The sequence below is a fragment of the Schistocerca piceifrons genome, chromosome 3 (assembly GCF_021461385.2).
Source record: "Schistocerca piceifrons isolate TAMUIC-IGC-003096 chromosome 3, iqSchPice1.1, whole genome shotgun sequence".
NCBI classification, from domain to species: Eukaryota; Metazoa; Arthropoda; class Insecta; order Orthoptera; family Acrididae; genus Schistocerca; species Schistocerca piceifrons.
In genome coordinates this window covers 391,318,534-391,341,027 of record NC_060140.1, presented here as the reverse complement: position 1 = coordinate 391,341,027, position 22,494 = coordinate 391,318,534, and positions in this window count along the sequence as shown.

Here is a 22,494-nt window from a genome sequence, read left to right as displayed (position 1 = left end):
AAATTCCTAAACCTCGTAATAAAAAATAAATTCAGTACCCTGGTAAAATTTGGACGACAGCAGTGCTGCGTCATGGCCCTGTAAGTTCATTCTGAATAAAAAGCAAAAATTCTCACCTCGATAAAGTAGGCAACTATCTGCTCTTACAATAGCTCTTTTCTGGCACAGCTCTGTGCAATGCTGACCTATACATTTGTTATTTATGAAAGGAAGCAAATGATTTTTCTTTTGCAACAATCGGAATGATCATGCATTAAAAAAAAATATTAAATTCTTTAAATTGAAATGAATGCTTGTTAGAAATTAGACAAAGATTATTATTAGGACATTTTTAAAACATTTACATGTGGGTTTACATAATATTACTAGATATGGGCGAGGCTGCTTTTTCACCTTATACAATAACACTCAGGCTCCGGCATTGCTGCACTGTGACTGGCCCAGCCAACATGACACACCAGACAGGACTGACAAGCGCAAAGAAGCGACTGCTCACTAGCAACAACTTACTGCTACTGCTACACAGTTCGTACGGCAGTCAACACTGCTCTTTGGTCTCAGATTCTCTTATAGCTTACATATCGCAGGCAGCACATACCTCTTACAACGTAAATCACTATAGGAAACAAAACATATATATACCACCGAACCTGCAAAGGCTGTGATTCAGTATACGTTTGACAGACATGTAAAAATTTCAGGACAAGACACTTAGAACGTTTAAGACCACTGAAAAGTAACAGTACACATTTCACATTTGCAGACCATCTTATCAAAAACAACCACCACCCCAGTGGCACAATAACCGACCTCCAAATCCTAAAACACAATAATCATCTGCAGCAAATTCTAACAATAGAAGAAAATTATCATATACAGTAAGCTATCACACAGGCCAAGAAATCAACACTGTTCTAACAGCAAACTGCAAGAAAAGACTATTCAACGCTCTAAACGAATTATCGGATGACACTATGTCGGAAGCGCATCAGAGACGTAAATTTGTGCAGTGAATCGTGTGTCCAAGTCACAGCAACATAACAGGACGCATTATTTGGAAACGAGCTTTGAGAAATCTTGCAAACATCGTCAAAATATGAAACATAATCCATGAGTAATAAACAACGCGAAACAGTTCACCAGGCCTGAATTTCACAAAACTCATATTCAGCCCAATTACAAGAAACCATCTTTCTCACATAAGTCACAGCTAAGAACTTTCAATATACCAGAGAGGGAAGGCCAAAAATACGAATTATAATAAAAAATACATTTAAAGTTTGGATGATAAAAAGTAAATCCATTGCAGATGATTGTCTAACGCCCTCATGTTTGCAAACGACATGATGTACTAATTTAGACCTGTGGCTGATTTTTGGTGGGAGCCACAGGTCACACACAATGCAAAATAAAAGGTAGAAGGCACATACAATTTTAATGACAGCAACATGTGATGTATTATCTTCCTTGATCATAAAATTAAACAATATGTATATATTTCAGGAAAAAACCACTGAGGATGCCACAACAGTGGTGAAAAATGTTTTTGTGATGAAACAAACCAATAATTTATGTAATTGCATAAAGACAGAGCCATCCTTAATTCATTATTATTATTCTGCAAGCACAGGAACTGAGATCAAAACTCGAATGCTTTGTTCAACACTTTTCATGATCATTTTGAATCTTATTGGAGGTAACAGGTAAAGGATTTCAGTGTTCATCCGGTGCTATCACGAATCTGTTTCAATAAAATTAACAAAATCTCTACCAAAATAAAAGATCCTACAAAGTTGATGGTACTCCTAACGAAGAGTGGAAGTAATTTAAAAAAGAGTCATTTTGCAAACACTTAATGTGTCTGTCTGGAGGTGCAAATACACAGTTCTTAAGAAACTTTACAAGAAAATTGTCCAAAGTGTTCATTTCTTTTTCTTTTTACATAAAGGCCGCGCGGGGTAGCCGTGCGGTCTGAGCCTTCTTGTCACGGTGCAGCTCCCCCCATCGGAGGTTCGATTCCTCCCTCGGGCATGGGTGTGTGTGTGCGTAAGTTAGTTTAAGTTAGATAAAGTAGGGTGTAAGTTTAGGGACCGATGACCTCAGTAGTTTGGTCCCATAGGAATTCACACACATTTAAACATTTTGTAATATAAAGACCCACATTAATAGTGTTTTTCCTTTATAACAACAACATACTTTCTCAACCAGTTCAGATTCGATAAGTGTTGGGTAACTGATTTTATTATTTACCAATTCACTCACCAAATTTTACAAGAATGGAACCGCTTCAGCCCAGGTAAATATTTTCTATGTCTTAGATTATGCTTATCCATTACGGATATTTTAGAACCATGACTATATGTTGAATGTAAATAAGTTATACAAAAATGCAACCAGTCACTTTTTGGAATAATTATGTGTTATTCCAAGAACCGGTTTTCGAACCTTTTCAAGATCATCTTCAGATGGTTTCGGGAAGTTACATCAATGATGTAACTTAATTATTCAAAAACAAAATTATTCAAAGAAGCGACTGGTTGCAGTTTTGTAAAACTTTTTTACATTTTCTGTGTCTGATACGAAGTGTGTAGGTTTGCAGAATTTCTTAAAATCGCTGATGTCGTACCGCATGTAATTAGCAGTAAAGCTCCTCTCATACTTCACAAGAAGAATATGAAAATCGGGTGAAATATTGAACAACTAGAGATAAGGCACATCATTTCTGGCATTTCTGGCATTACTTCCAACATTTACTGTTTTTGTCAAATATGTAACAGTCTTCTAATTGAAGTAGTACAAGTAGAGCAGAATACATTTTTTATCTGGAGCTGACACACAACAGTTAGACAACAGGCAAAATTATAAGAAAAAATGCTTGTATGAATTATTGTCTAGTTTTACACAAAACAATCCTCTCTCTCGTATTAACGAAACGGAAACATCCGTTTTTGCTGGTAAAAGATACAAAGCCAATAACAAATGATTCATCATAAACACAAGTTAATATGTGAAGCTGAATCTACAAAATCTTGATGTGCGCATTTCGACGATACTATGAGCTGGAAAAAAGTGGACAAGATAATTAATTTAATACGTTCGCTGCCACTGTAATTGGCCTTGCGTTGCTACGTAACCAATTATTTTTTTAAATAGAATCTCAAATTGTATTGCTAAAAGTAATATAAAGTGTATTTATTTTATAAGTAAAAGATAAAATTTACTCTTATGAATCAAATTTTTTGGGGGCGGACTAAGGCGTCAGTGGCATATCAGGCCACATTCTGTAGCGGGTGTCCATGGACATGCTAGTGCGACTCGTTTATTTTTCCTGAAAACTGTGACAGTTTAGAGTACTACATTTTTATTTTATATTCAAAAATAAAACGAAACACCCTACTGACAAACGACATATTTATTGAACAAAAAATATATTATAAACAGCATTCAAAAACAAACACAAGATCTTGGAGAAACTTCTGAAATGTAATGTATGTCAAATCTCAGAAAAGATACAATCAAGAACATTACCTATTACACTGACACAAATAAAACCAATACAATGTTCAAGAATAGTACCTACACATAATTGTCGAAAAATGAAAGAACAACGAAAATGCTATCTGCCTTTGGAGGTGGTGAATAACACAACAATTCAAACAATATCCTGCCTTATTTGGGCAATCTGGGCCCTCGTAAATCTTGTCTGTTCGTTGTCCTCGGCTGGCGCATGATTTGCACTTTTTTCTGGGTGTTTTTGATTTTTCAGTTGATTCTCGTTTTACCACAACATGTTGGGGATTTCTTACTGTCCGTTCTACCTGCTTTTGTGGCAACAGTGCTATTATAATACTGAGTCTGAATTCTTGAAGGGGCATTTTTGTGTCAGAATATTTATTGTGTAGGGCATGTGCGTTTGTCAGCATCATTTCCATAACGTGGATACAACGTTTCTTGTACCAGCGTATGGTTTTTCGTTCCGACAGGTAATATGATAACATCTGATCATGCGAAGGGCTTAAATTTCTTCTCCTTTCTTTTGTTTTCAACCTCAACCATTTCATTTGTAAATGCATTACAAATGTAGCAAACCTCCCCCTTATCACGCTACTTACCTATCATAACTCCTTCCGAAAATCTGGCAACGGCTTCACCTTTTCGTAATTTTGCCTTCTGTATTTCCTTGGGTGTATCCTTCCTATTCGCCCTCAGAGTTCCCGTGCAGTGAGTCTTCTTATCCAAGAGAACTTAACCAATGTGAAGTTATTATAATAATTGTCCATGTACACGTGGTGACCAGCATTCAACTTATCATCCAGTAAATTAAGAACATTTTTCTGCGCATGGCCTCTTCCTCCTAAATCGTCCATCATGCCAGTGTATACCGCGAATTTTAGGACCATTCCAGTGGGAGTTGTCAAAATATATAGCTTTTGCCATATTTGTGCTTCTTATTTTTGATGTATTGACGGAAAAGTAATCTTCCACCCCAAAGGATCATTGAATCGTCCAGTGACAGTTCTCGTCAAGGGTAGTACACTTGGTACATCCTTTCATTGAAAAACTGATAACTGGACGTATTTTATACAACCTGTCGGTTGGTTTTGGTTCGCCCTGTTTTAGATTTTCAGAAAAATGCAATGTATGTAGTATTAGAAGAAAACTTTGTTCTCTTATTCGTAATAATTCCGCATCCGTTAGTTCTTGTACGTTTATTGTGCGCCGTATTTTACGTTTCTTAGATTATGAGGGGCCCGTCATGTCACGATTGTTTTCCATATTCAGTCTCACAACAGAGAAAAACTGTAGGGAAAAAATGCGAACCGCACCAGTAAAAATTGAAAACAATACGATCTTAGAGTGCCTGCGCCATAAACCACGCCGAATGGCTGTGTCCGACTAAACCGTGATGCCTCGCAACAGCTGAGTCTCGGCCGGGCGGACTGGTGTGCCGATGGCAGCGAACGTGTTAATCTTTTTAAAATACTTTTACACTATCTGCCCGTGAAATTACTGCAGAAAAATCAAGCTAGTAATTATTCTAATTGACACTGCGTTATGAAAAATGTTATATGGACAGTATTGGTAACAGTAAGGTATCATTATACGAATGAATGGCCTAACATTCACTGTCATCTTACAGTTGTTTCACAAGTTAGATACATTAACTACAGCATCACAGTACATTTTATAGCAGGGATAACGACGGCTTTACTGGCCAGGGAGGGTAAAGTGGCCTCTTCGTTTTATTTAAAATTATTTAAAGAAATTTCTTTGGTTTCTCTAACGAGTTTCTTGTCGATAGTTGCGAGCGCTCCTCTGCAGTGAAATATTTTGTGTGTTTCTGCACGTCTGCTGCAAGGCAAGTAACAAATCCATTTACATGTATTAAAAGAATGTCTATTGTGGCACTTCCATGCTACAATACCGGTGAAGTATAGTATTTCAGCCTTCAGAATCGCGAGTTTAAGAATTTTCTAAGTTATGTAATTTCGTATTCAGACAACATTTAGCATCGTGGCGTCCATTCGGAGATAGCGGCCAGTCTGCTGACGGGACAAACTGGACACTTTTCCCGAACATGTTGTTGTGGTCTTCAGTCCTGAGACTGGTTTGATGCAGCTCTCCATGCTACTCTAACCTGTGGAATCTGCTTCGTCTCCCAGTACGTACTGCAGCCTACATCCTTCTGAATCTGTTTAGTGTATTCATCTCTTGGTCTCCCTCTACGATTTTTACCCTCCACGCAGCCCTCCAATACTAAATTGGTGATCCCTTGATGCCTCAGAACATGTCCTACCAACCGATCCCTTCTTCTAGTCAAGTTGTGCCACAAACTTCTCTTCTCCCCATTCCTATTCAATACTTCCTCATTCGTTATGTGATCTACCCATCTAATCTTCAGCATTATTCTGTAGCACCACATTTCAAAAGCTTCTATTCTCTTCTTGTCCAAACTATTTATCGTCCATGTTTCACTTCCATACATGGCTACACTCCATACAAATACTTTCAGAAATGACTTCCTGACACTTAAATCTATACTCGATGTTAACAAATTTCTCTTCTTCAGAAACGCTTTCCTTGCCATTGTAAGTTTACATTTTATACCCTCTCTACTTCGACCATCATCAGTTATTTTGCTCCCCAAATAGCAAAACTCCTTTACTACTTTAAGCGTCTCATTTCCTCAGCATCACCCGACTTAATTCGACTACTTTCCATTATTTTGTTGATGTTCATCTTATATCCTCCTTTCAAGACACTATCCATTCCGTTCAACCGTTCTTCCAAGTCCTTTGCTGTCTCCGACATAATTACAATGTCATCGGCGAACCTCAAAGTTTTTATTTCTTCTCCATGAGTTTTAATACCTACTCCGAATTTTTCTTTTGTTTCCTTTATTGCTTGCTCAATATACAGATTGGATAACATCGGGGATAGGCTACAGCCCTGTCTCACTCCCTTCCTAACTACTGCTTCCCTTTCATGCCCCTCGATTCTTATAACTGCCATCTGGTTTCTGTACAAATTGTAAATAGCCTTTCGCTCCCTGTATTTTACCGCTGCCACCTTCCAAATTTGAAAGAGAGTATTCCAATCAACATTGTCAAAAGCTATCTCTAAGTCTACAAATGCTAGAAACGTAGGTTTTCCCTTCCTTAATCTAGCTTCTAAGATCAGTCGAAGGGTCAGTGTTGTCTCACGTGTTCAAACATTTCTACGGAATCCAAACTGATCTTCCCCGAGGTCGGCTTCTACTAGTTTTTCCATGCGTCTGTAAAGAATTCGTGTTAGTATTTGCAGCCGTGACTTATTAAACTGATAGTTCGGTAATTTTCACATCTGTCAACACCTGCTTTCTTTGGGATTGGAATTATTATATTCTTCTTGAAGTCTGAGGGTATTTCGCCTGTTTCATACATCTTGCTCACCAAATGGTAGAGTTTTGTCAGGACTGGCTCTCCCAAGGCCGTCAGTAGTTCCAGTGGAATGTTGTCTACTCCGGGGGCCTTGTTTCGACTCAGGTCTTTCAGTGCTCTGTCAAACTCTTCACGCAGTATCGTATCTCCCATTTCTTCTTCATCTAGATCCTCTTCCATTTCCATAATACTGTCCTCAAGTACATCGCCCTTGTATAGACCTTCTATATACTCCTTCCACCTTTCTGCTTTCCCTTCTTTGCTTAGGACTGGGTTTCCATCTGAGCTCTTGATGTTCATGCAAGTGGTTCTCTTATCTCCAAAGGTCTCTTTAATTTTCCTGTAGGCAGTATCTATCTTACCCCTAGTGAGATAAGCCTCTACATCCTTACATTTGTCCTCTAGCCATCCCTGCTTAGCCATTTTGCACTTCCTGTCGAAATCATTTTTGAGACGTTTGTATTCCTTTTAGCCTTCTTCATTTACTGCATTCTTATATTTTCTTCTTTCATCAATTAAATTCAATATATCTTCTGTTACCCAAGGATTTCTACTAGCCCTCGTCTTTTTACCTACTTGATCCTCTGCTGCCTTCACTACTTCATCCCTCAAAGCTACCCATTCTTCTTCTACTGTATTTCTTTCCCCCATTCCTGTCAATTGCTCCCTTATGCTCTCCCTGAAACTCTGTACAACCTCTGATTCTTTCAGTTTATCCATGTCCCATCTCCTTAAATTCCCACCTTTTTGCAGTTTCTTCAGTTTCAATCTACAGGTCATAACCAATAGATTGTGGTCAGAGTCCACATTTGCTCCTGGAAGTGTTTTACAATTTAAAACCTGGTTCCTAAATCTCTGTCTTAGCATTATATAGTCTATCTGAAACCTGTCAGTATCTCCAGGCTTCTTCCATATATACAGCCTTCTTTTATGATTCTTGAACCAAGTGTTAGCTATGATTAAGTTGTGCTCTGTGCAAAATTCTACCTCCTCTTTCATTTCTTAGCCCCAATCCATATTCACCTACTACGTTTCCTTCTCTCCCTTTTCCTACTACCGAATTCCAGTCACCCATCACTATTAAATTTTCCTCACCCTTCACTATCTGAATAATTTCTTTTATTTCATCACACATTTCTTCAATTTCTTCGTCATCTGCAGAGCTAGTTGGCATATAAAGTTGTACTACTGTAGTAGGTGTGGGTTTCGTATCTATCTTGGCCACAATAATGCGTTCACTATGCTGTTTGTAGTAGCTTACCCGCATTCCTATTTTCCTATTCATTATTAAACCTACTCCTGCATTACCCCTATTTGATTTTGTGTCCCGAACATATATTTTGCAAAACATCTACCCAGATTCGGGACAACGGAAGTGGTAAGAGTATTGTATAAAACAAATGTATTACGACATTATTGTATTCACGACTTGGTGAAAAGCTATGTTCTCTTATCAGACGTGTCCTTTTGGTTGCCATCAAATTTTTTAAGAGTATCGCTACAGCAACCATAGGATTCCCAAGCTATCCAACAGGCACTGGTAACTGTAAGAACAGCTAAGATGCCGCATGATACAGCAGCCAAATAATTCGGTGTCTCAAGAACCAATCATGAACAAAGAGTACTTAAAACAAAACCGTGACGCTACTGAAGACAAGAAGGTTCTTGCAAACTTCAGACGTCTGTTCAACCACGAGCATGAGAACGAACTCACTAACCATGTTTTTGATACTGAACGAGGATATTATGGCATATAATTAACTAATTTAAGACACCTGTCATTTCAGCTTGATAAATGGAGTAAAGAGAAAAAGTGTCACATATTAGCAAGAGATATCCAAACATAACACTTAGGGAACCAGATTCTATTTATTTTGAGTCTTACTTTTCCTTTTCTGTGTCTCTGGCCTCTTTGCTCTACCTGAGGGCCAAAGCTGACATTTTGTAGACTTTCACCTAAACTCACTTTTCTACTGCTAAAGAAGGATTTCAATAATAATACAATTGGTTTAAAGTTACAGAACGTGTACAGATTATATAGATATATTTCATATACTTATCTATGAGGTTAAGTCGGAGCAAAGTAAAATTTCCTTAGGGTGGCCACATTACCCATTCACCATATTTAGATAGGTTGATACGCTGTAATTGTGAGGGAGTGATATTGCAGTCATAGTATATTACTTCTCTGTATTTTGTATTGCGCACGATTTTACATTTCTGAATATTTAATGCAAGTTGTCCCTAAATGCCGGTTGGGGTGGCCGAGCGGTTCTAGGCGCTACAGTCTGGAAGCGCGCGACCGCTACGGTCGCACGTTGGAATCCTGCCCTGGGCATGGATGTGTGTGATGTCCTTAGGTTAGTTAGGTTTAAGTAGTTCTAAGTTCTAGGGGATTGATGACCTTAGAAGTTAAGTCCCATAGTGCTCAGAGCCATTTGAACCATTTTTTTGTCCTTAAATTTTGTAATAAATAAGTTAAAAATACTGGTTTACAGACCTTTGTCACAGGTCATAAAATATCTAACGTCGTAAGTACTTGATTATGAATGATAGAAACAAAGGCATATTGAGAACAAAGAGTAACAGGATTATTTGAAAACTGGGAAGTGATAAGTTTTCAGGTGAGTGGAACATAGGACGGATTTTGTGATGAATGGAAGAAACAATAGCTATGGATAAGATTTTTGTTGCAAATGAGAACATTAAAGTCATACTGAAGCTTTCTGCAACAAATGAAAAATTATGAATTTTCTGATAAATGATAAAATTTCTGTCATAGCTATAAAATTAAGGTCGTCACTGTGGTCTAGGGGTAGCCTTTGTGATTTCTGATCAAAAGGTCTTGGGCTACAGCCATTAATTACGTTTTGATTCAGAAATCATCATCAGTGCTGGCAGAAGATTATCGACATACCAAATCACCCTTTTTCTGCCAACGGCTTTGTCATGGTGGAGGAGCGGACAAGGCTTCAGGGCAACCTCTTGTCTTTCGAGAGCAAATGCACCTGGTACGCGGAAGAATCAGCGGTGATCAGAGGCATGTGGATGCAGAAGGCAAAGGAAACAAATGTATGAAAGACGCTTAATGTATTCGTAGGACATGTGGTCTGGAATTAAAAAGGTATCATGACGATCTTTCCAGTGGCACAAGATTCCTCATTAGTTCTCCATCTGGACTTCCAGGAGTGTACTGCCAAGGGGGAGGTGACCCTTAGAAGATGAGTGGATAACTAAAGGAGGCGTTACGTTCTACAGTCGGAACGAGGAAGATCAGAAATCTGAGTGTGATAGGGATGCTATAAAACCTGAAAATGAAAATGCGGAGGATATATTGGAGTTGAGTGAGGTGAAACGGAATGACGATAAGAATATCTATTCAGGCCAGTATGGGGTAATATCCTACCACAGGAGAGAATGGTAAAATGGTGGTACGATTCGTTAGGAAGAAAACGGCGGGTCAGAGTGAATCAGTTTGAACAACCTATTATTAGGGTCGATAACTAAACGTGAACAACAATAATTCAGATACATATGCCGACGCCACAAGCACACAAGCAGGAGATGAACAGACAGAGAAAGTATATGACCGAATCGTACGGGAAACATAGTATGTAAGGAGAGATGCTAAACTAATAAAAATGGAGGATTGGTATGCGGTAGTAGGTCCAGGAATATAAGAAAGGGTTACCGGAGCATAGAAGCTTCTTAGTAGTAACGAGAGATAAGGAAGACTAATTGAGTTCAGCAATAAATTTCAATTAGTAATAGGGAATACTCTGTCAAGATTACAAGAGGAGGAGCTATTCTTTGAAAAGGCCCAAAGACACTGGACGACTCCACCTGAATTACGTATTGGTCAGACAGTCTTTCTGAAATCAGATACTGGATTGTAAGGTGTAACCCGGAGCAGATATAGACACAGATCACAACGTAGTAATGATGAAGAACAGATCAAAGTTTATGAGAATCGTTCGGAAGAATCACTGTGAAGGAAGTAGTACTAAAGCAGTACTAAAGTACTGAGGAATGAGGCTGTATGTTTCAAATTCCCTGAGGTTCTGCATACTGTGGTAATACCACAGACAGTTGAATTAAAATATTTTTATTGTATTCATTAATATTAATTAATTTACTGTTTTGACGGATTAGTGTGTTGAATTTAGAATTCATTTTTTTCTACAAATAGTATTGATACTTTATGATTTATTTATGTTTATTTTAAACTTTCTTTTACTACTTATTTCGGTTTTAATTAGTGTGGCTTTTTTAACTTTATTTCAGCGAAAGGTTTTATGTTATATTCAGATTCGTGAAGGTCAAAAATATAGTAGGATTTGTAGGAATGGGCATCTCTAAAAAGGGCAAACGCAGAAGCTGGACAGAACTGGGAAGAAACATTGCGTTACAGAAGAACTACTTCAACTGATCGATGAAAATAGGAAATACAAAAATGCTCAGGAAAAGACTGGAATACAGGAATATAAGTGTGTGGAAGCGAAGGAGAAATGACTGAAACAAGAATGTGAAAAAATCGAAAAAGAAATGGTCGTCGGAACGACTAGCTCAGAATATATAAAAGTTAAGCGAAAAGATTATAATTTTTAGCAGAAAAGCGAACATTAAGAAAGCACGACGAATTCCTCTTTCAAACGCAGAGGAGAGAGCAGACACGTGGGAAGAATACAATGAAGGACTCTAGGAGGAGGATCGCGTCCGGGATGACGACTGTTTAAACCAGAGTTGGACCATCTACACGTAGGTTTTCCATGATTTCCCTAAATCGCTCCAGGCAAATGCTGGGATCGTTCCCTTGGAAAGGGCACGGCCTATTTACTTCCCCATCCTTGAGACAATCCGAGCTTGTGCTCTGTCTCAAATAACCTCAAAGCAGACGGGACGTTAAAAGCAACCTTTCTTTCTTCCTTTCTTTTAGAAGAGGGGAGGAAATATCTGCCAACGTAATACAACGCAAGTGTGACTCAGATCGGAAGACGTAAGGGATTCAGTATGTAACAGTGCTTTGGAAGACTTGTAACAAAAGAAGGTAGAATGAATAGATAACTTTCCTGTGAAATCTCTACAGTCACTGGGGAAAATAGCAATCCAGAGACTACTGAAGTTAGCATGTAAACTCACTCATGAAAATATTATTCACACAATTCTACAAATAACGAGGACGGAAGAGGGATTTGTAATTCCGTGTTTGATAGTAGGTACAAGACATAAGACGGATCAAGACACTTCTTTCGGTTACCTACAGTACAATATTGTAGGAGGTCTTTCTATGTAGGCTATAGTCCCAGTTTAATCGAGTTATGTTACTTAGCAGTGACATATCATGCTGAAGTTACTTTCGTCCCTAAGTACTGTACAAACAAACTTCTAGCAATGTAACTTTGTACAGAAGAATGTTGAAAATAAGGCGGATTAGTTAGAAGTGAGGAGGAACTGCTCAGGTGATGAAAAGAACGTACATAAAACACAAAGACTGAAGGGGCTGAATGATAGAACACTGAAGACACTACCAGCACTACGCTTGTGCGTCCTCTGCTGGAGAATCGTTGTGTTGTATGGATAGAATTGATGGAGGGCACCGAAAAAGTCCAAAGAAGGGCATCACGTTTTGTATTATGGCGAAAAAAGGGAGAGTTCCATGAATACGGTATACGAAGTGGTTGGGCAATCTTTAAAACAAAGGCTTTTTCCAGAACGAGATTTTCACTCTGCAGCGGAGTGTGCGCTGATATGAAACTTCCTGGCAGATTAAAACTGTGTGCTCGACCGAGACTTGAACTCGGGACCTTTGCCTTTCGCGGGCAAGTGCTCTGCCATTTTTTTTAATTTTTTTTGTTAACATAAATGAGTATACAGTCTCACCATCAGCAGCAACCTTTTCCTTTTTTTTTTTGGGGAGCACAGGAGAAAGAGAAACAAAGAGGCTGCAGATAGAGAGCTATGTGTGGCAAGGATAAACATGTGTAAGGAGAAAAAAAAACTTAGAAGAGGAGGAGAAAAGAGAAGCGAAATAAAATAGGAATACTTTCCGCGCCATGCTCCACTTTGGCGCGCCATCAGAACAAAATGCATTCTATCATTGCCATTGAAGGGGAACGTAGGATCGTCCAGTCTTGGCTGGCACGGTTCGTTGAGATTCCAGCTTTGAGGCGGGTTGGTGAAAAAACTCTGTAAATATTTCGCGAAAGTGGCCCGATAGTGTCGATGTCGGCGAAGGGTGTGGTGATGTACTTGGAGGCGTGTCCAAAAGTCCGCCGGATCGACGATGTCGTCCCGGAAGAGGTAGTTGACAGCCATGCCACTGATCCATGTGATGGCGTGCCACTTAGCCGATGGAAAGTAGGTCGTGTCGGGATATATCATCATGGTAGGAGAAACGTGATGTGGTGGTACTCGGAGGTAGAAAGCCACAATCTTCTGTACGAGGGTCCAGACAGCTGCTGCTGGCCCACACTCAAAACGATGTAAATCTCTATCTTCGACATTGCACTTGAGGCACAGGGGTGAGTCCACCAGTGCGATGCGATGCAGTTTCTGTCTTGTAGTATACTTGCCGTTGACGTGAAGGTACCACATAGAGGTGGTGTCAGTGGTGTGATATGGTTGGTGGATCGCTTTCCAAACAGTAGGCCATGAAACCTGGGGGTGACGTGTTTCGACGAGGTTGCGGGGTGGAGACTTTCGGAGAAGGCGGTAGATGTCGCTGATGGTCGTCTTCCTGGTCCTGGGGAGCTCGGTGCATATGTAGCTGTACTCCAAAAAGAAACGGCCGATATGTGACATCGGCGGTGGGATGTGTGCCGAAGACGTCGGTGGGCGTCTCGAAACAGGTGCGAGCTCGGTGGTCAACATTCCAGTAAAACTAGCATTTTGGCTTTTCCATAACCGGAGTATAGTATTGAGTGCCGTAGTCCTGGCTCTCACATTAACCAGATCGAGGCCACCATCCCGCTTCGGTAAGGTGAGAGCGTCATACTGGACTTTGAAGATGTGTCCAGAACAAATTAAATAGCCGAAAGCCGCCTGTAATCTGGCCGCCATTGTCGCAGTGATGGGCAGAATCTGCGCTATATGGGGTATCCAGGCTGCCAGATGGGTATTGACGAAGGTGACTCTCTGGCACATAGTCAGCGGGCGTAGTATGTGATGTTGTGTGTTGGCCCAGATGCGTTGCAGCAGTGCCCGAAAATTGATCGCCGAGGTGCGGCGAATGTCTCGCGTGTACACCAACCCGAGACAACGAAGGGTGTCCACCAGTTGAAATGGGACTACGCTGTCTGCGGGAAGGCCGCAGCCGATCTTCATGGCGCATGATTTTGCCACGTTCATAGCGCTCCCTGCCCCTGCACTGTAACGGGTAATCCACTGCATCGCAGCTTGTACGTCGGCCGCTGAACGTACGACGAGGGCCAAGTCGTCCGCGTAAGCTCGGCAGCGGAACATATGATCCCGGAGTGGAATACCTGTCAAACGTCGCCGTAATCCGCAAATAGAGTGGTTCCATCGCAAAGGCATAAAGCACCGTCGATAAAGGGCATCCCTGCTGTACTGAGCGTTCAATCCGAATAGGTTCTGTAAGTCTGCCGTTGACGAGAAGTCTGGACGTTGCTCCACAAAGGAGCCGCATAATCACTTGCGTGAACGTCGGGGTAATTGCCATTCGGTCCATCACTGCGTTGAGGAATGCGTGATTGACGCGGTCAAACGCTTGTTTGAAGTCGATGGAGATTAAAGCGCCTGGCAGTCGCGAGTGTGTTGTCACAGCGATCACATCGCGATATTCACTGAGGGCTGTCTGTATATTACGATCGCCGCCTAAAGATGTATGTTCATGGGAAACAATGTCTCGTAAGACATGTTTGAGTCGCACTGCTAGAAGGCGTGCGAAAATCTTGAAGTCGGAATTGAGTAACGTGATCGGCCGATAACTGTCGAGTCGTGTTCCTCCTGCGGTTTTCGGGACTGGTACAAGTAAGCTTTCCATGAACATCGGTGGCGGGTTCGCCGCGCCGGACAAAAGTTCCCAGTACATGTCCCTCCATCGTGGCATCATCAAATCTTGGAAGGTTCTGTAAAATTCGAGAGGTAAAGCATCCGGGCCGGGAGATCGATTCAGAGACCCTTTGGCCACAGCGCCTTGGATGTCGTCGGTGGTCACTTCAGAAGTCAGGATGGTTGCAGCTGCTGCGTTTAGAGTACCAAGTGTCTCCTGGGCAACCTCAGCAATGGCCTCTGCACCGGCAGGTACTTCTTGATAGAAAAGTTTATAGTGCGTTGTGAATGCATCCGCAATGGTAGCTTGCGAAGTCAGCCGTCGTCCATCAGGTAAGTCTAAAGTTGTCATTAAAGCCTGTCGGCGTCGACGAACATTTTGAATAATATGATGCATAGAAGGTTCTTCACCGTTAATCCTATCTTGGCTGCGTGCTCGTACAATAGCTCCCTCTAGGCGGCATCTGGTCAAGGTTAAAATCTTTGCCTTGATGCGTTGAGCTTCTTTTAGACGATCCGGGGATGGAGGTTGATCCATGAGTTCACGTAGAGCGCTATAGTAGAAATCAGTTGTATGGTGATTCCACCTGGCTTTGGCTCTGCCATAGTGTGTCAATGTGCGTCGGATGGCCGGTTTGGCGCACAGCAACCACCACTGCAATGTGGTCTCGTAACGCATAATGCGTTGAACACAGGTGTGCCACGTGTCGGTGACCTGTTGTCGACATTCAGGGTCCCACAGTAGCGCGACATTGAGTTTCCAAGGTCCTGCACTGCGCCATATAGATTGTCGACGTAGGTTCATGGTACAGATGTAGACGTCATGATCCGAAAAGGCAGACGGCGAACGTTCGGCGTCGAGGAGAACTGATTTTAGAGCGTTAGAGATGTATATTCTATCAAGTCGGCTGGCGGAGTGGCTCGTGATGTGTGTATACCCCGGGCGGTCGCCGTGTACCACTCGCCAAGTGTCGAGGAAACGAAGGCGGCGGACTAGGAAGCGAAGTTCCGGACATGTGGTGAAATGGGGGTATTGGTCTGTGCGCTCGAGAACACAGTTAAAATCTCCACCTACCATGAGATGATCGTATCGGCCGAGGAATAAAGGCGTGATATCTTCTGCGTAGAACTGGGAGCGATCCCTCCGTTTATCAGTGCCCGATGGGGCATACAGATTTATGATTTTGAGTCCTTCAACTGATATGACCACCCCTCGCGCTGTTGGGAGGTATGCGACATCGGAAACTGCAATCCCTTCTCGGAGGAGGATGGCTGCGCCTGTGTGTTCCATGGCTGCAAGGGCGGCGTACGTCTCATATCCATAACACCCAGTCCAAGTTACTGTCCTCAGTTCTTGTAACAGGGCGATGTCGATGTCCGCTGCTCTTAGCTTGTCACGGAGCAGTTGAAGTTTAGCGTGGGAGCCGATATTATTAGTATTGATAGTAGCTATTCGGTACGCCTGATGGGAGATCCGTGCTGCCGATAGGTTTGTAGATGGTGAAGATTGTTGTGGTGGATGCTGGAAGTCCATAGAAGTCGCAGGAGTCGCCGTAGAAACTTCCCCCATTTTAGTGTCGGTCTAACGGAGGAACAGATGTCATTTCCGCATCAGATGGAGGTGGGAAATCCGTGTCATCCGTCCATGAAAAATGTCCGACAGGTTTGACATCGGCGAGAGGTGGCAGCGCTGGCCGAGTCGGCTCAATTGCGTCGGTGACAACAGGACTGCTATGTTCCATGGCTTCTGGGCGCGGGGCTTGCGCACGATCTCTGTTGGACGGTTCACCGTCTTGTGGATGACGCGTCTCCGTGGCAGAGGAGAAAGTGTTATCGTGTTCTCCGTCAGAGTGATGTGCCATCTCTTCGTCCTGCGGAGGGGGCTCAATGGTCGATTCTGATGTCTTGCGGCGTTTTTTTCGTCGTTTGGGCGACTTCTGCTTTCGGCAACGAGTTTCTGTCTCTGAGGAAGAGAGAGATTCACGTCGTTCCGGTACAAAAGCCGCGGGTGCTATGATGCGGTCGTCATTCTCCAGAACACTCTCATTGGTACCCTTGTGATCTTCTAGCGTGGGTGTGTCCGGCTGTTGGACATGTTCACGGGCGGCATCGCCGGTGTCAAGGTGCTGGGACGCCTCCGGGTGTATCGGACCAGAGAGACGCTCGTGAACGGCGTCTTGTGTGGGCTGGACGTGCAGTGTCGCCGCATAGGTGACTGGAAGGGTGGTCGTGGTTCTGTCGGTGTTCGTGTCGTCGGGCCTTAGTTGTGTGATGCGGCGTTGCAGGCATTCATTACGGACGCGGCCTTCTTTGCCACAACCGGAACATGTTCGAGGTTGTCCGTCGGAAATGACCACCGCACGGCAGCCGCCGATAGATATGTACGATGGAACGTGCCGTTTGAGATCGATTCGGACTTGTCTCACACCATTAAGTACCGGATACGTCGTAAACTGTGCCCATGTCTCGGCTACGTGGCTCTGGGCTTTGCCGAACGGGCTTAGCGCCGCGATGACTTCATCTTCATTCACCTCGAAAGGCAGTTCGAATACACGGATCGTCCGAAGGCCAAGTCCTGCATGGTCGACATCCACAGGCCCGACGTTTCCGTCGTGTGCCGAAGTTTTAGTCCATGTCGCGTCCTTTGAATAATCTCGTTGCAGGCAGCGTCGGAAGTCATCTTAACGTAAACGACGCTGGTAATGATCGATAGGTGTATGCCGATGAGCTCGTCACGGGGGATCTTCACGACTTCGCGTAGGAAGCGTTCGACGGCCAGTGCTTTGGGTCGAGCGTATTCGTTTGAGAAGGTGAACTTAAGAGTGGTCTTCCTGTAAGAGTTGGCCATTAGAGCTTGTTCGACTGAGAAGCGCGGTGACGAGGAAGTAAACAAAACACTCCGCGCGCGCAGCGGCGTGGACGGCCGAGCGCGGTGCGCACTGCTGCCCTGCCGAACGCAGACTGCCAACTGAGCTACCGAAGCACGACTCACGCCCGGTACCCACAGCCTTACTTCTGCCAGTATCTCGTCTCCTACCTTCCAAACTTTACAGAAGTTCTCCTGCGAACCTGCAGGAGTGCTAGTTCTGTAAGGTTCGCAGGAGAACTTCTGTAAAGTTTGGAAGGTAGGAGACGAGATACTGGCAGAAGTAAGGCTGTGGGTACCGGGCGTGAGTCGTGCTTCGGTAGCTCAGTTGGTAGAGCACTTGCCTGCGAAAGGCAAAGGTCCCGAGTTCGAGTCTCGGTCGGCCACACGATTTTAATCTGCCAGGAAGTTTCAAAGGCTTTTTCCTTTGCGACAGGGTCTTCCCGTGTAATTCCAATCAACTACGTTCCTTCCAACTGTTTCCAGCGAGGTGGCGCAGTGGTTTGCGTAGTGGTTAGCCCACTGCACTCCCATTCGGAAGGACGACGGTTCAAACCCGCTACCGGCCATCTTGTTTTAGGTTTTCCTTGATTTCCCTAAATCGCTTCAGGCAAATGCCGGGTCGATTCCTTTGAAGGGGCACGGTCGATTTCCTTCCCCACCATTCCCTAACTAGAGTTTGTGTTCCGTTTCTAATAATCTCGTTGTCGACGGGGCGTTGAAAACGAATCTTCTCCTCCTTCCGATTGCGAAAATATCCTGTTAGCGCTCATCCAAATATGGAGAAATGATCATCATGATAAAATAAGAGAAATTAGAGCTTGCATAGAAACATTTGAATACTCGTTTAACCCGACCGTCTTTCGATAGTGGAACGGTAGAGAAATAGCTTGAAACTGGTTCGATGAACGGTCTGCCAGTCACTACAGTGTGAATTGTAGAGTAATCATGTAGATGTAGATTCAGAAAATTTAAAGCATCATAGAATAATTTCATTGGTTCTAAAGGGAGATGCAGAACGTAGGGTAAATTAGAGATTGGTACATACCTAACAAATAATAGAGAACGTAGGGTGCAAGTGTTAATTTGAGCTGAAGAGGGTTGCACAGAAGGGAAAGTCGTGGCGGGCTGCATCAAACAAGTCAAAGGACTGAGGATAAAATGATATAGAAGAATCAATGAATACCAAAAATTTGCTTTTTTAGTGTGAATAAATAACAACGTAATTATAAATCTAGATCTGTACGTGTTAAGTATGTACTGTCCAAACAAATGTGTATCATGTTGCAGTGGTTAGTTAGCATTGCACCACATGTTAGGGTTTTTTTCCCAGTCCAATCGCGTGGGGAGCATGACAGTAATTACTGCATCATCACTTCCGCGTACACTGTAATTAGCGTAACCTTGTCTGCGCTGTCTCTTTGGGAGCGATATGTAGGGCTTGAAATATATTTCTACATTCATTACTTAATACTGGTTCTTCAAACTTTGTAACAAGTGTTTAGGGCAACAAAGAGTTTCTATCTACAAGTTCCTGTCAGTTCAGGTTTGTAATCGTATACGTGACGCTGGCATGCGCCAAACAAGCATGTGGCCATTGGTGCTGACCTTCTATGAGTACGTTCAGTGTATTGTCTTAGTCCGACTCGGTGCGGGTCCCAAATACTTTAGCAGCCTTATAAGGTAGAACGCACAAGTCTTTTCTAAGCCGTCTCCTTTGTAGACGGATTGCATTGGCTCGCTGTCTTACCCAATCATTGAAGTTTGCGGCCTCCTTTACTCGCGTTTGAGTTAATTTCATCTCTATGTAAACCGTTACACTCAGGTGTCTGTATGAGATGACTGATTCCAGTTGTGATTCACTATATTTTTGGTTTTAGTTAAGTGCAAAAATTTAAATTCTTGTACATGTAAAGCAAGCTGCCATCCAATACACAAGCTTGAAATCTTATCAATGTCTGACTGGCAGGTTTCCTTTCGGACACGCTTCATTATATGTAACAAGTCTGTCTACGGCCTCAATACTGATAAATGGATTATTGCCCGTGATGTCATCCCAGCGACTATTGTTAATAAAGTTAATAAACCAAGCAAGAACGCTAGGTTCAAATGGTTCAAATGGCTCTGAGCACTATGCGACTTAATTTCTGAGGTCATCAGTCGCCTAGAACTTAGAACTAATTAAACCTAACTAACCTAAGAACATCACACATATCCATGCCCGAGGCAGGATTCGAGCCTGCGACCGTAGCGGTCACGCGGTTCCAGACTGAAGCGCCTAGAACCGCACGGCCACACCGGCCGGCCAATAACACTAGGAGAGTATATCTGCTAGAATGAGCAAATAAGGAGTTGTTAGTATCCCACTTGGACAATGAATAGACACAATTTATTTCTAGTGTGATGGATGTAGAGGAATAACGGGCAAAGGTTTTGGATTGTAGATAGAGCTCTGAAGAAGTATGTGCCCCATAAATACATCAAGGGCGGAAAAGATCCCCTGTCGATATCAACGAATTTCGGAATATACGGAGGAAGCGAAGGCTACTGCACTCTGGGTTCAAAAGACAACGCACAAATTACTACAGACAAAAGGTAAATTCGTGCGGCTGCAAAAAGATCGATGTTCGAAGAATACAAAACTACCACCGTCGTATCTTAGCAAAAGATCATTCTGAGAAACCGGGAAAATTCTGATTCTATGTACAATCGCTGAGTACATCTAAGAGATGTATATAGTCGCTCGTTGACCAGTCTGGTGTGGCAGTACAAGGTAGCAAAATGATAGCCGAAGTTTTAAATTTCGCATTTAAGATACTACCATTTGATTGGACAGGCTCCCGTATGGAATATTAATAAGCATTCCTGGTGTAGAGAAAAAAAAAGTAATAGAGTTGAAAGCAAGTAAGTCGCCAGATCCGGATGGAATCCCAATTCATTGCTGTTATCGCGAATCTCTCGCCCAGCGCCAAATCCCATAGAAGAAAAAATCGCAGATGAGGGGGTATATAGGAAGGATGAAAGGACGGACCTTCAGAATTGCCGATCAACATCCTGAATATCGTTTGGCTACAGAATTCTTGAACATATTTTCAGTTAGAATTTAACAAATTTCCTTGAGAGGGAAAAGTGTCTGTCCACGAATCAGCATGGATCTAGAAAGTATCACTCGTACGAAACTAGGGTTGCTCTTTCATCACATGAAATTCTGCGAACCACGGATGAAGGGCACCAGGAAGATTCCACAGTCTTAGATTTCCGAAAAGTATTTGAGACAAATCCGCACTGCAGGCTGTTAAAAAAAAGTACGAACATATGGAGTAAGTTCCCAGAAATGAGAGGGGCTCGCATACTTCTTGAGTAATAGAACCCAGTACGTTCTCCTCGACGGCAAGTGTTCATTAGAGACAAAGGTACCATGAGAAATGCCCCAGGGAACTGCGGCAGGAGTGGTGTTATTTTCTACCTACGTTAATGATATGGTAGGCAGGGAGAGCACCAATATGCGGCTGTGGGCTGATGATGCTGTGGTGAATGGGAAAGTGGTGTCTTTGAATGACTGTATGAGGATACCAAATGATTTAGACACGATTTCTAGTTGGTGTGATGAATGGCAGCCAGCTGTAAATGTACAAAAATTTCAGTTAATGCAGATCAATAGGAAATAAAACTGTAATGTTCGAATACAGCATTAGTAGTGCGCTGCTTGACACAGTCACTTCGATTAAGTAAGTGGGCATAACGTTCCAAAGCAATATGAAACGGAAGAAGCATGTAAGCATTGTAGTATGGAAGGCGAATTGTCGACTTCAGTTTATTGGAAGGATTCTAGGAAAGTGTGGTTCATCTCTAAAGGAGACCGCATACAGGACACAAGTGCGACCTATTCTTGAGAACTGCTCGAGTGTTTAGGATCCGCACCAGCTCGGACTGAAAGAAGACATTAAAGCAATTCAGAGGTGTGTTGCTGGATTTGTTACTGGTAGGTTCGAACAACACGTAAGTATTACGAAGACGTCTCGGGAACGTAAAGGGGAATTCTTGGAGGGAAGGCGACGTTCCTTTCGAGGAATACTATTGAGAAAATTCAGAGAACTGGCATTTGAGGCTGACTGCAGAACTATTCGACTAATGCCAAAGTAAATTTCGCGTAATGACCATGAAGACAAGATAACAGAAATTAGTACTCGTGCAGAGGCATGTAGATAGTCGTTTTTCCACACTACATTTGTGAGTCGAACAGGAAAGGAAATGACTAGTAGCCGTACACGGTACGGTCTGCCGCGCGCCATACGGTGCCTTGCTGAGTTTGTATGCAGGTGCAGGTGTAACTAACACACAACGTGAACAGAAATAGTCCCGTTACACTTTCATGCAAAATGCCCGAAATTACTTCTACTACTGTCGATGAATCTTCGTTCCTGATAAAATGTGTGTGCTCCCTACTAATAAACACCCAACTTAATCACAAATTTCTTTTTACACTCAATTTAAGCGTACGTTTCTTAAAAAATGGAGGTGTGACACGAAGTGAAAATCTTGTTGGAAGCAAAGTAATACTGCATCCACCGTATTGCCTTGACTCATGGATTTCAGGATGTCATGTGAGGAAAATTCCAACACGGTTTCTAATGACTCATGTTTTCAGAAGCCATCCGAGTTGGCATTACGTTGATCATTTTCTTCTAAAACCCTCTT